Source organism: Epinephelus lanceolatus, chromosome 1 (assembly GCF_041903045.1).
Source record: "Epinephelus lanceolatus isolate andai-2023 chromosome 1, ASM4190304v1, whole genome shotgun sequence".
NCBI lineage: Eukaryota > Metazoa > Chordata > Actinopteri > Perciformes > Serranidae > Epinephelus > Epinephelus lanceolatus.
In genome coordinates this window covers 3,724,875-3,734,567 of record NC_135734.1, presented here as the reverse complement: position 1 = coordinate 3,734,567, position 9,693 = coordinate 3,724,875, and the positions used below count along the sequence as shown (strand labels likewise).

The 9,693-nt window shown below is 39.1% G+C and overlaps 1 pseudogene; it reads right to left on the bottom strand.

The window, feature by feature from the left end:
- Positions 1–8,183: 8,183 nt before the first annotated feature.
- LOC144466744 (uncharacterized) lies at positions 8,184–9,200 on the bottom strand (annotated as a pseudogene).
- Between the last annotated feature and the right edge of the window lie 493 nt (positions 9,201–9,693).

The window sequence follows — 9,693 nt, the reverse complement described above, 5'->3', positions numbered from 1 at the left end:
TTCAGAAGTAAAATCGATGATATCAGGTCCAGTCTTTTATCCCAACAGAATGTAATTTTTAACACACCTGGATCATTGCTTTTACCTGAGGAAACACTGGAGAGTTTTGTCCTGGTTGATGCAAGGACACTTGGTCGAGTTTTCTCCCAGGTAAACCCAACAACCTGCCTTTTAGATCCGATTCCCACATCACTTTTAAAGACATTGTATGGATTCTTTGAGGAACAGATTTTAAATATAGTGACCTCCTACACCTCTCCGTAGGTGGTTCTTTCCTCACCTGGTTCCTCAGTGCCCAGCCATGTTATTGACTATATTGACTGTGTGTGTGTGTGTGTGTGTGTGTGTTTATATGTGGGGGTGGGAGGGGCAGGTTTTCAATATGTACACCCATATCATTGTCGTCTCGAGCAAATGCTCCTGACTCCTCTTGCAACATTTCCTTCACAGTTTTCTGCTGGTCCTCACTTAAGTGGCTAATGTTGACTGGCAGGTGCCATTGCTCCACCACACTGCCTCTCTTGCCATCCTTATCCTGCTGAGCTCTGAGGGACTCATCACCATCAGCTTCCTGAGTGGCACTTGGTGTAGCTGGGTTTAGCTTATCAGTCTGCACCACTTTGACTACTGACTCAAGGCTCCCTAGTGCAGTTCTACTGGCCAGGGTTACATCATGTTTTGTGTGGTTACCTATCACCATTGGTACACGAATGAGGCTCACAAGGGTGGGGATAAGATCAGCATCGTCTTCTGGTCCAAGTATTAGCTGCTCGACCACATTGAAGCCAATCAGGGGGCGGTCCATGGACACGCTACTCACCAGGAAGGGCACTTGTATTTCCATGTTTGGGTCGCTGTTGTTTGGGAGACTCATCATCGCACCCAGCCATCATACGGCAAGACTGTACCATTGGGGGCCAGCACGTTAAGAGCCTTGTGACCTATCAGTTCAGGCAATGGAAGCAGTTTGTAGTCACGAAGGTAAGTCTTTACCCACTGGTGATCGAGGATGCTCACTTGGGCACCGGTGTCCAGTAAACAGACCACTGCATAGCTATTGATGTAGCACTTGATGTTACATTTCCTTCCCACTAACTGAGTCACCCTTTCCTGAGTTTCAGTCTCTTGGTTCATGAGTGGGGAAGTACAGTACAGGCCAAAAGTTTGGACACACCTTCTCATTCAATGCGTTTTCTTTATTTTCATGACTATTTACATTGTAGATTCTCACTGAAGGCATCAAAACTATGAATGAACACATGTGGAGTTATGTACTTAACAAAAAAAGGTGAAATAACTGAAAACATGTTTTATATTCTAGTTTCTTCAAAATAGCCACCCTTTGCTCTGATTACTGCTTTGCACACTCTTGGCATTCTCTCCATGAGCTTCAAGAGGTAGTCACCTGAAATGGTTTTCCAACAGTCTTGAGGGAGTTCCCAGAGGTGTTTAGCACTTGTTGGCCCCTTTGCCTTCACTCTGAGGTCCAGCTCACCCCAAACCATCTCGATTGGGTTCAGGTCCGGTGACTGTGGAGGCCAGGTCATCTGCCGCAGCACTCCATCACTCTCCTTCTTGGACAAATAGCCCTTACACAGCCTGGAGGTGTGTTTGGGGTCATTGTCCTGTTGAAAAATAAATGATCGTCCAACTAAACGCAAACCGGATGGGATGGCATGTCGCTGCAGGATGCTGTGGTAGCCATGCTGGTTCAGTGTGCCTTCAATTTTGAATAAATCCCCAACAGTGTCACCAGCAAAACACCCCCACACCATCACACCTCCTCCTCCATGCTTCACAGTGGGAACCAGGCATGTGGAATCCATCCGTTCACCTTTTCTGCGTCTCACAAAGACACGGCGGTTGGAACCAAAGATCTCAAATTTGGACTCATCAGACCAAAGCACAGATTTCCACTGGTCTAATGTCCATTCCTTGTGTTTCTTGGCCCAAACAAATCTCTTCTGCTTGTTGCCTCTCCTTAGCAGTGGTTTCCTAGCAGCTATTTGACCATGAAGGCCTGATTGGCGCAGTCTCCTCTTAACAGTTGTTCTAGAGATGGGTCTGCTGCTAGAACTCTGTGTGGCATTCATCTGGTCTCTGATCTGTGCTGTTGTTAACTTGCGATTTCTGAGGCTGGTGACTCGGATGAACTTATCCTCAGAAGCAGAGGTGACTCTTGGTCTTCCTTTCCTGGGTCGGTCCTCATGTGTGCCAGTTTCGCTGTAGCGCTTGATGGTTTTGCGACTCCACTTGGGGACACATTTCAAGTTTTTGCAATTTTCCGGACTGACTGACCTTCATTTCTTAAAGTAATGATGGCCACTGGTTTTTCTTTAGTTAGCTGATTGGTTCTTGCCATAATATGAATTTTAACAGTTGTCCAATAGGGCTGTCGGCTGTGTATTAACCTGACTTCTGCACAACACAACTGATGGTCCCAACCCCATTGATAAAGCAAGAAATTCCACTAATTAACCATGATAAGGCACACCTGTGAAGTGGAAACCATTTCAGGTGACTACCTCTTGAAGCTCATGGAGAGAATGCCAAGATTGTGCAAAGCAGTAATCAGAGCAAAGGGTGGCTATTTTGAAGAAACTAGAATATAAAACATGTTTTCAGTTATTTCACCTTTTTTTGTTAAGTACATAACTCCACATGTGTTCATTCATAGTTTTGATGCCTTCAGTGAGAATCTACAATGTAAATAGTCATGAAAATAAAGAAAACGCATTGAATGAGAAGGTGTGTCCAAACTTTTGGCCTGTACTGTAACACAGTTGGTTTGTTACCTTTTGGCAGGGAGAATATTCCAGCCTTCGCTGCTGCTCACTCTCCTCACTGGATACTTTATTCACCTGTCCTATCAGTGCTTCATCTGATACAGAGCAGTCAGAGAGAAGGGGCTTGAGTTCATTACGAATGTCACTGTACTTGGGGAGGAGACCCAGATGAAAAGTATGCAGAAACACATTCTGAACTGTACGGGGCTCATATTCAATGTCCATGTTATCTTGTCTGGAAGTAAACATGACTCTCTGCTTCAGTCCTATCATCCTGTATAGAAACTGTTGGGGACTCTCACACTCATGTTGCTTTGTGCTCATTAATTCCTGAAATAACTCACTTCCACTCTTTTCACTCAGATGTGAACACATGAAGTTTCTGAGCTCCCTGAGGATTAAGTATGGGGCCATTATGGTAGCAAAATAGCTGCAAATGCGTATCTAAATCTGTGTGTGCGTAATCAGATTTGTACATGTGTAAAATAATTTGTAAAAGCGTAATAAAGTTTGTGAATGCATACAGAAATCTGCAAATGTGTATTTAGAATCTGTGTGTGTGTAATCAGATATGTAAATGTGTAAAAAAAAATGTACAAATCTGTAATCAGATTTGCAAGTGTATTGCGATCTGTATATCTGTACAATGATCTGTAAATGTGTACAACAATCTGTAAATCTGTACAACGACCTGTAAATGCGTACAACAATCTGTAAATCTGTACAATGATCTGTAATGATCATTCTCATGAAATCTTGGTTTCAAAGATTTCAAGCATGGAATTTTAAAAAAAAATTGCATAAACAAATTTCCTTTTTAGGCATTAATAACAAAGTCTGAAGTGTTTATGACCGTTAATTAAAAAATATTTACTGACAATTTAACACCTTTTTGAACATATTTTCCAAAACATGTCCTTAAAGATCTCATTACCGCAATGGTCTGAAAAAATCAAGGCCATTAAGAAAGCCAATTATTTTATTTGATTTTGACTTTTTTCTCTCATTACCGCAACACCTTTTGCAATCTACAACCTAACAGTTTTTATATTTCATTGAAACCTGACATATTTTCGAAATGATTTGGCAAACTTTAAAGAACTTGACATGTATATTGTGCACATGCATTTAAAAACAAACTACTATTTTTTCTATTCATTAAATTAACGTTAAATGAACACCTGTTGCGGTAATGATACATACATTTCGGAAATGAGGTTGCTGGATTCGGTAATGATAATAAGTATATTAAGACTGTTGATTAGAAACATTATAAAATTTTAATGTAGAAAATAATTTAGAAGATACATAACATACATAGGCTAAAACAGAACAGAAACAGCATGTTAAAAAAAAACAGAACAGGGCTAATCAGAGCAACATTAGAACATGTGCTAAAAACATGTAAACCATTTCATTACAGACACAAAAAATTATTGAACACATGGGGAAAAACATCCATGTTCAGGTACAGGGCATAGTTTGCTCAAAAATGAAAATTCTGTCCTCATCTACTCCTCCTTGTGCCAGTCAAAATACAAGTGCGATTTGTCCATAAAATACACAGGGAGGCTGCCAACACTACTCAAGAGAAAGCTAGTCACCACTGACTTCAGTACAGTACAACTATAGTCAGTGGTGACTAGCTTTTTCTTGCATAGTGTTTGCAACCTCCCTGTGTGTTATATAGACAAACACCTGTATTTCTATGGGGTGCCGTTTGTAAAGTGGCTCACGCTGAAAATAACATCAACATTTTGCCACATTTAGCTTCAAACAATAAAAAAGTGTTGTGAATTGTTTAACATCACCTTTTACCACATTTACAGCAATATTTGTTAACTTAGAAATATATTAAATAGTTAAATCTAAGTATTAAATGTGGCACCTAAATGTTAAATCTAAATATTAAATCTAAATCTAAATCTAAATGTTAAATCTAAATGCTAAATCTAAATCTAAATATTAAATCTAAATCTAAATGCTAATCTAAATCTAAATGCTAAATGTTAAATCTAAATGCTAAATCTAAACCTAAATGTTAAATCTAAATCTAAATCTAAATCTAAATGTTAAATCTAAATGCTAAATCTAAATCTAAATGTTAAATGTTAAATCTAAATGTTTCTATCTAAATCTAAATCCAAATATTTAGCTAATATGCAAATTCACACTGCCGGTCACCGGAAGTACCAAATAAAAGCTTGAGATGGTCAGACTGTGTTTATAGAATCAAATAAACCAACTTATTGGGGGAAATGAACACTTGAATATACATTAGCGTGATAATAACTACCTAAAATAACAAAAAACATGTCTGGAGAAATTTTATTTGACGTGTACTTTGAGTTGTTAGTGTCCCTTCGGAGGGAATTGCCTTGTTGTTAACAAATACTTCCGGGTAGAAAACCAGCAGAGTTTAGCTATATATATGAATATCTCACATTTTTCATGTCACTACATCACTGTTTAGACTAATCTGATGTTGGTAAAGTCTATAAACACAATGACTGAACAAACATTACTATTTCTGTGTATGTAAATAATAACATGGTTATCGTAGATTAGCGGGGCTAACCGTTAGCTGTTAGCCCCGTTAGCGGTGTCTGTAATGACTCATTAACTCTAAACGGTCAGTGAAAAAAATATTTTTTTCCAGCGGATGTCTTAGTTACAACATGATTGAGCTAGCAAAGCAGTTTTGTGTTGCTATGTGCGGTATTTATTCAGTTTTGGGAAATCACGATGTCTAGAAAGCAGGGTCAGCAGCAGCAAAGCTAACATCAAGACGTCATCTGTTAAAAGCCTCCCATTGTTGGATACGACATGAAACTCCAGTTAGCTCAATCATGTTGTAACTAAGACATCCGCTGGAAAAAAAAAAAATTTCACAGACCGTTTAGAGTTAATGAGTCATTACAGACACCACTAACGGGGCTAACAGCTAACGGTTAGCCCAGCTAATCTACGATAACCATTTTAAAACGTGCACAGAAATAGTAATGTTTGTTCAGTCACTGTGTTTATAGACTTTACAAACACCAGATTAGTCTAAATGGTGATATAGTGACGTGAAAAATGTGAGATATTCATATGTAGCTAAACTCTGCTGGTTTTCTACCCGGAAGTGTTTGTAAACAACAAGGTGATTCCCTCCGAAAGGACACTAACAACTCAAAGTACAAAAAATTTCTCCAAACATGTTTTTTGTTATTTTAGGTAGTTATTATCATGCTAATGTATGTTCAAGTGTTCATTTCCCCCGATAAGTTGGTTTTAATTCGTTATTTGATTCTGTAAACACAGTCTGACCATCTCAAGCTTTTAATTTGGTACTCCTGGTGACCGGCAGTGTGAATTTGCATATTAGCTAAATATTTGGTTTCACCCAGAACATTTAGATTTAACATTTAACATTTACATTTAGATTTAGCATTTAGATTTAGATTTAATATTTAGATTTAACATTTAGATATAGATTTAGCATTTAGATTTAGATTTAATATTTAGATTTAGCATTTAGATTTAGATTTAATATTTAGATTTAAATTTAGATTTAGATTTAATATTTAGATTTAACATTTAGGTGCCACATTTAATATTTAGATTTAACTATTGAATATATTTCTAAGTTAACAAATATTGCTGTAAATGTGATAAAAGTTGATGTGAAAAAATTCACAACACTTTTTTAAACATTGTTTGAAGCTAAATGTGGCAAAATGTTGATGTTATTTTCAGCGTGAGCCACTTTACAAACGACACTCCATATATTTCAGCTGGCATGAGGGGGAATGGATGATGACAGAATTTTCATCTTCTGGGTGAATTATTCCTTTAAATGCCAAAGAACAGTGCTAACAAGAAAGAATTGTAGAATTTGCACACTGCTAAAAGTTAAACAAATACAAATGCACATACCATACTGTGCACACAATAGTAAAGTTCATTTGGGAGCAGGTATTATTTTCCTGTTGATTGGTGGTGTATCATATAGATTTGTTTTGGTTTAGGTTTAAATGGCCCTCCACTTGAGACACAATGAGACAACAATCCACAATGAGATTAACAAGGAGGTAGGATGCGTTTGGTAGATGTATAGCAGTAACCATTACAGTCTAGCCCTATCCCAATATCTCCTGCTGCTACCCTCTCTATCCCCCTTTGGATTCCAGTGTTCTACACATGTTTCTTTGAGTACTTTGCCCAGATCTCAGGCAACACACAGAAGTGTCGAGCTGACGATGTGGCAGGTTGTGGCTCAGGGATGACGGCTTTTATGTCTTCAAAATAGTACCAGACTTTTTCACCCTCAAACCTGATGGACGGAATGAAAAACTTGTTTGATCCTGCACAACTCATGGTATCGACCTCATATTGACCATCGGCAATCTGGGAACAAAGTAAAACAAAAGAATACTTACTATGATTTAGGATATATTATCAACAACATGTCATGTCCATACCACCAAATATTTCTATATACCTGTGTGATGGTGGCAGGGAACAGTTCTCCGTCGTACTGTACAAGGACCCACTTTCCCACTTCCAACATTCTCCTTTTCTGACTCTTGGAAATCAAATTCCTTCGGACCAAAGCATCCACAGGCATGGTCACAAAAACAGGACACTTGTGGATAAGGCCTGGTTTTGTCGATATCAGCTTAAGTAGAAAAGAAAATTAATTTTAGTTGAAATTTAACTCATCCATTATTATCATCCGTTTGATACTTAAGTAGAAAATGATGCTCAAGGCTCAATATGGTGCAACATCTAATGCCCCTGTATAATGACATAGAGAATACAGACTATTATTTACATGCTGTTTTGTATTTTTACACTTGCATCACATACTGATGAAAGTATATTAGTTTCTCTCTTAATAGTAACATTCATGGCATGAACAGTAATTGAAGAATGCACAGGGAGGTTGCCAGCACTACTGAAGAGAAAGCTAGTCACCATTGACTGCATTTAAGTCAATGGTGACAAGCTTTCTCTCTGGTAACCTCCCAGTATGTGTTATATGGACAAAATGCACCTGTGTTTTAACTGGCATAACAGTGAATATATTATGACACAATTTTAATTTTTAGGAAACTGTTCCTTTTAACTACAGTGCTCCATTTGTCTTAAACCATCTACTGTTTACAGTATACAGGATATTTCCACCAAGAACCCAGGTAATATAAAGGTACATTTCTCCTCTTTTTAGGTATAGTTTACATTTAGTTTGAATATGTTATTGTTATTAACTGACTCACCTGATGAATTCTCATCGTCCGAAGTACTGCCTTCAGATGCGGTGGGACTAATTCACCACTTCTTTTGATGTCCTCCTCTGTTATCTTATAAAGCCTCACAGATGAGTTGAACTTCAGCTGCTCAAACAGAGTGTCAGCATGGTATGCTGGTACCATAGGACACGATTCTGTCTGCCAGGTTTTTCAGGGCACCGCCCACTCCATCAGGAGCACCCTTACCATGGGATGCCTCTGTGAAATTCCATGTCACGTGCTTAAATTCTTGCACAAATGGCACTGTTGATGCAAGGTAAAAGTTTGTTTTGTTTCGATACTGAGATGTGGGCCCATCTGAGATGAAGTGGAGGTTCCTGGCATTTGGATGCTCCTCTCATATGCCCCTCAGTACTGGGTCAAGGTGAGCCCATGTGGCTGTGGCATCATGCTGCAGACACGCTGAGAGTGATGCAAATGACTCCACTTTGCCCCCACCAAGATAGAGAACTCCAGTATGGAGAGTGACCTGTTGATTACCACCTCCAAAGTGAGTTTCTTTTATTTCCTGGGTGTATTTGCAAGCATAGTTCTCACTGTAGTCTATGTGAACAACTATGTCATTTTGGGTCAGGGTTTCTCTCAAGCTCCTCAGTCTTTCAAACTGGTGCCTAACATTGTATATATGTCTGGAGAAGTTTGGGAGGTGGTCCTGTGTGAGCTCCACCAGCTTTTCAATTGAGGTATGCCTCTTCTCAAGAAGAACATTCCTTATGTCCTTCACCTCAGTGGACCCATCTTTGTATTTCTTGGTCAGTGGTACAGATTTGGTTACCCACTCATCCCATGCAATGATGTTTCCTTTTGTGGAAGGATCCAGTGTTGTAGGAAATGCCTTGTCTTTGCATTTACTGCATGTCCTGTACATGCAAGACAAGTTATCTTCACTACAGACACTGGTCAGGACGGCATCCCTTGGGGATGATGTTTCAATAACCCCAAGCTGGTGCAACTTCTTTGTTTTCAGGCCAAAGTTTTCGTGCATTTTGCAGGCACTTGTTTCTCTATCAGAGACTCTTCTCTGACCAGTCCAAAAAGGCTTGAGTTTGAAGAACTGAGCCTTGGAAAGGCTGTGCCTTGGATTTTCGGACAAAAATCTTTTATGAAGATTGGCCATTGTGTCCGTTAGGGCTCTCCTCCGGAATGTCTGTCCCTTTTTCCGAATTTCTCCTGATTTCCCATTTATCACAGTGGACACATCATCTCGGTGAAGGAAGCTGCTTACAAGAGTGCTCATAAGTCTCCTCTGGCTGCTACTGACGATGTTATATGTTCGCTGATGACGCCACTTTTTTGTTTCCTTCTGGGCATCTCTGCCTCCCATGTTGATGGTTACCTGCTTCCTCTTAGCCACCATCTCCAGTCTTTTGAGTCTTTTTTTGAGTTTGTCCATCTCTTTTGTCCTTTCCACAAGCCTCTCTTCTGTGGAGCGTAATTTTAACCTCAGTTTTTGTATTGTTTTGTTTTCTTGTTTTTCTGTAATTCCTTTGGGGTAGATGTTTTAGGAGATGAAGTTCGGAAATAGACATCTACATGTTGAGGCTTTTCTCTTGGGGAAGCTTCTGGAAGATTTGGAATGATTTCATTTGCTTCCTCATCTTCCTCACTCA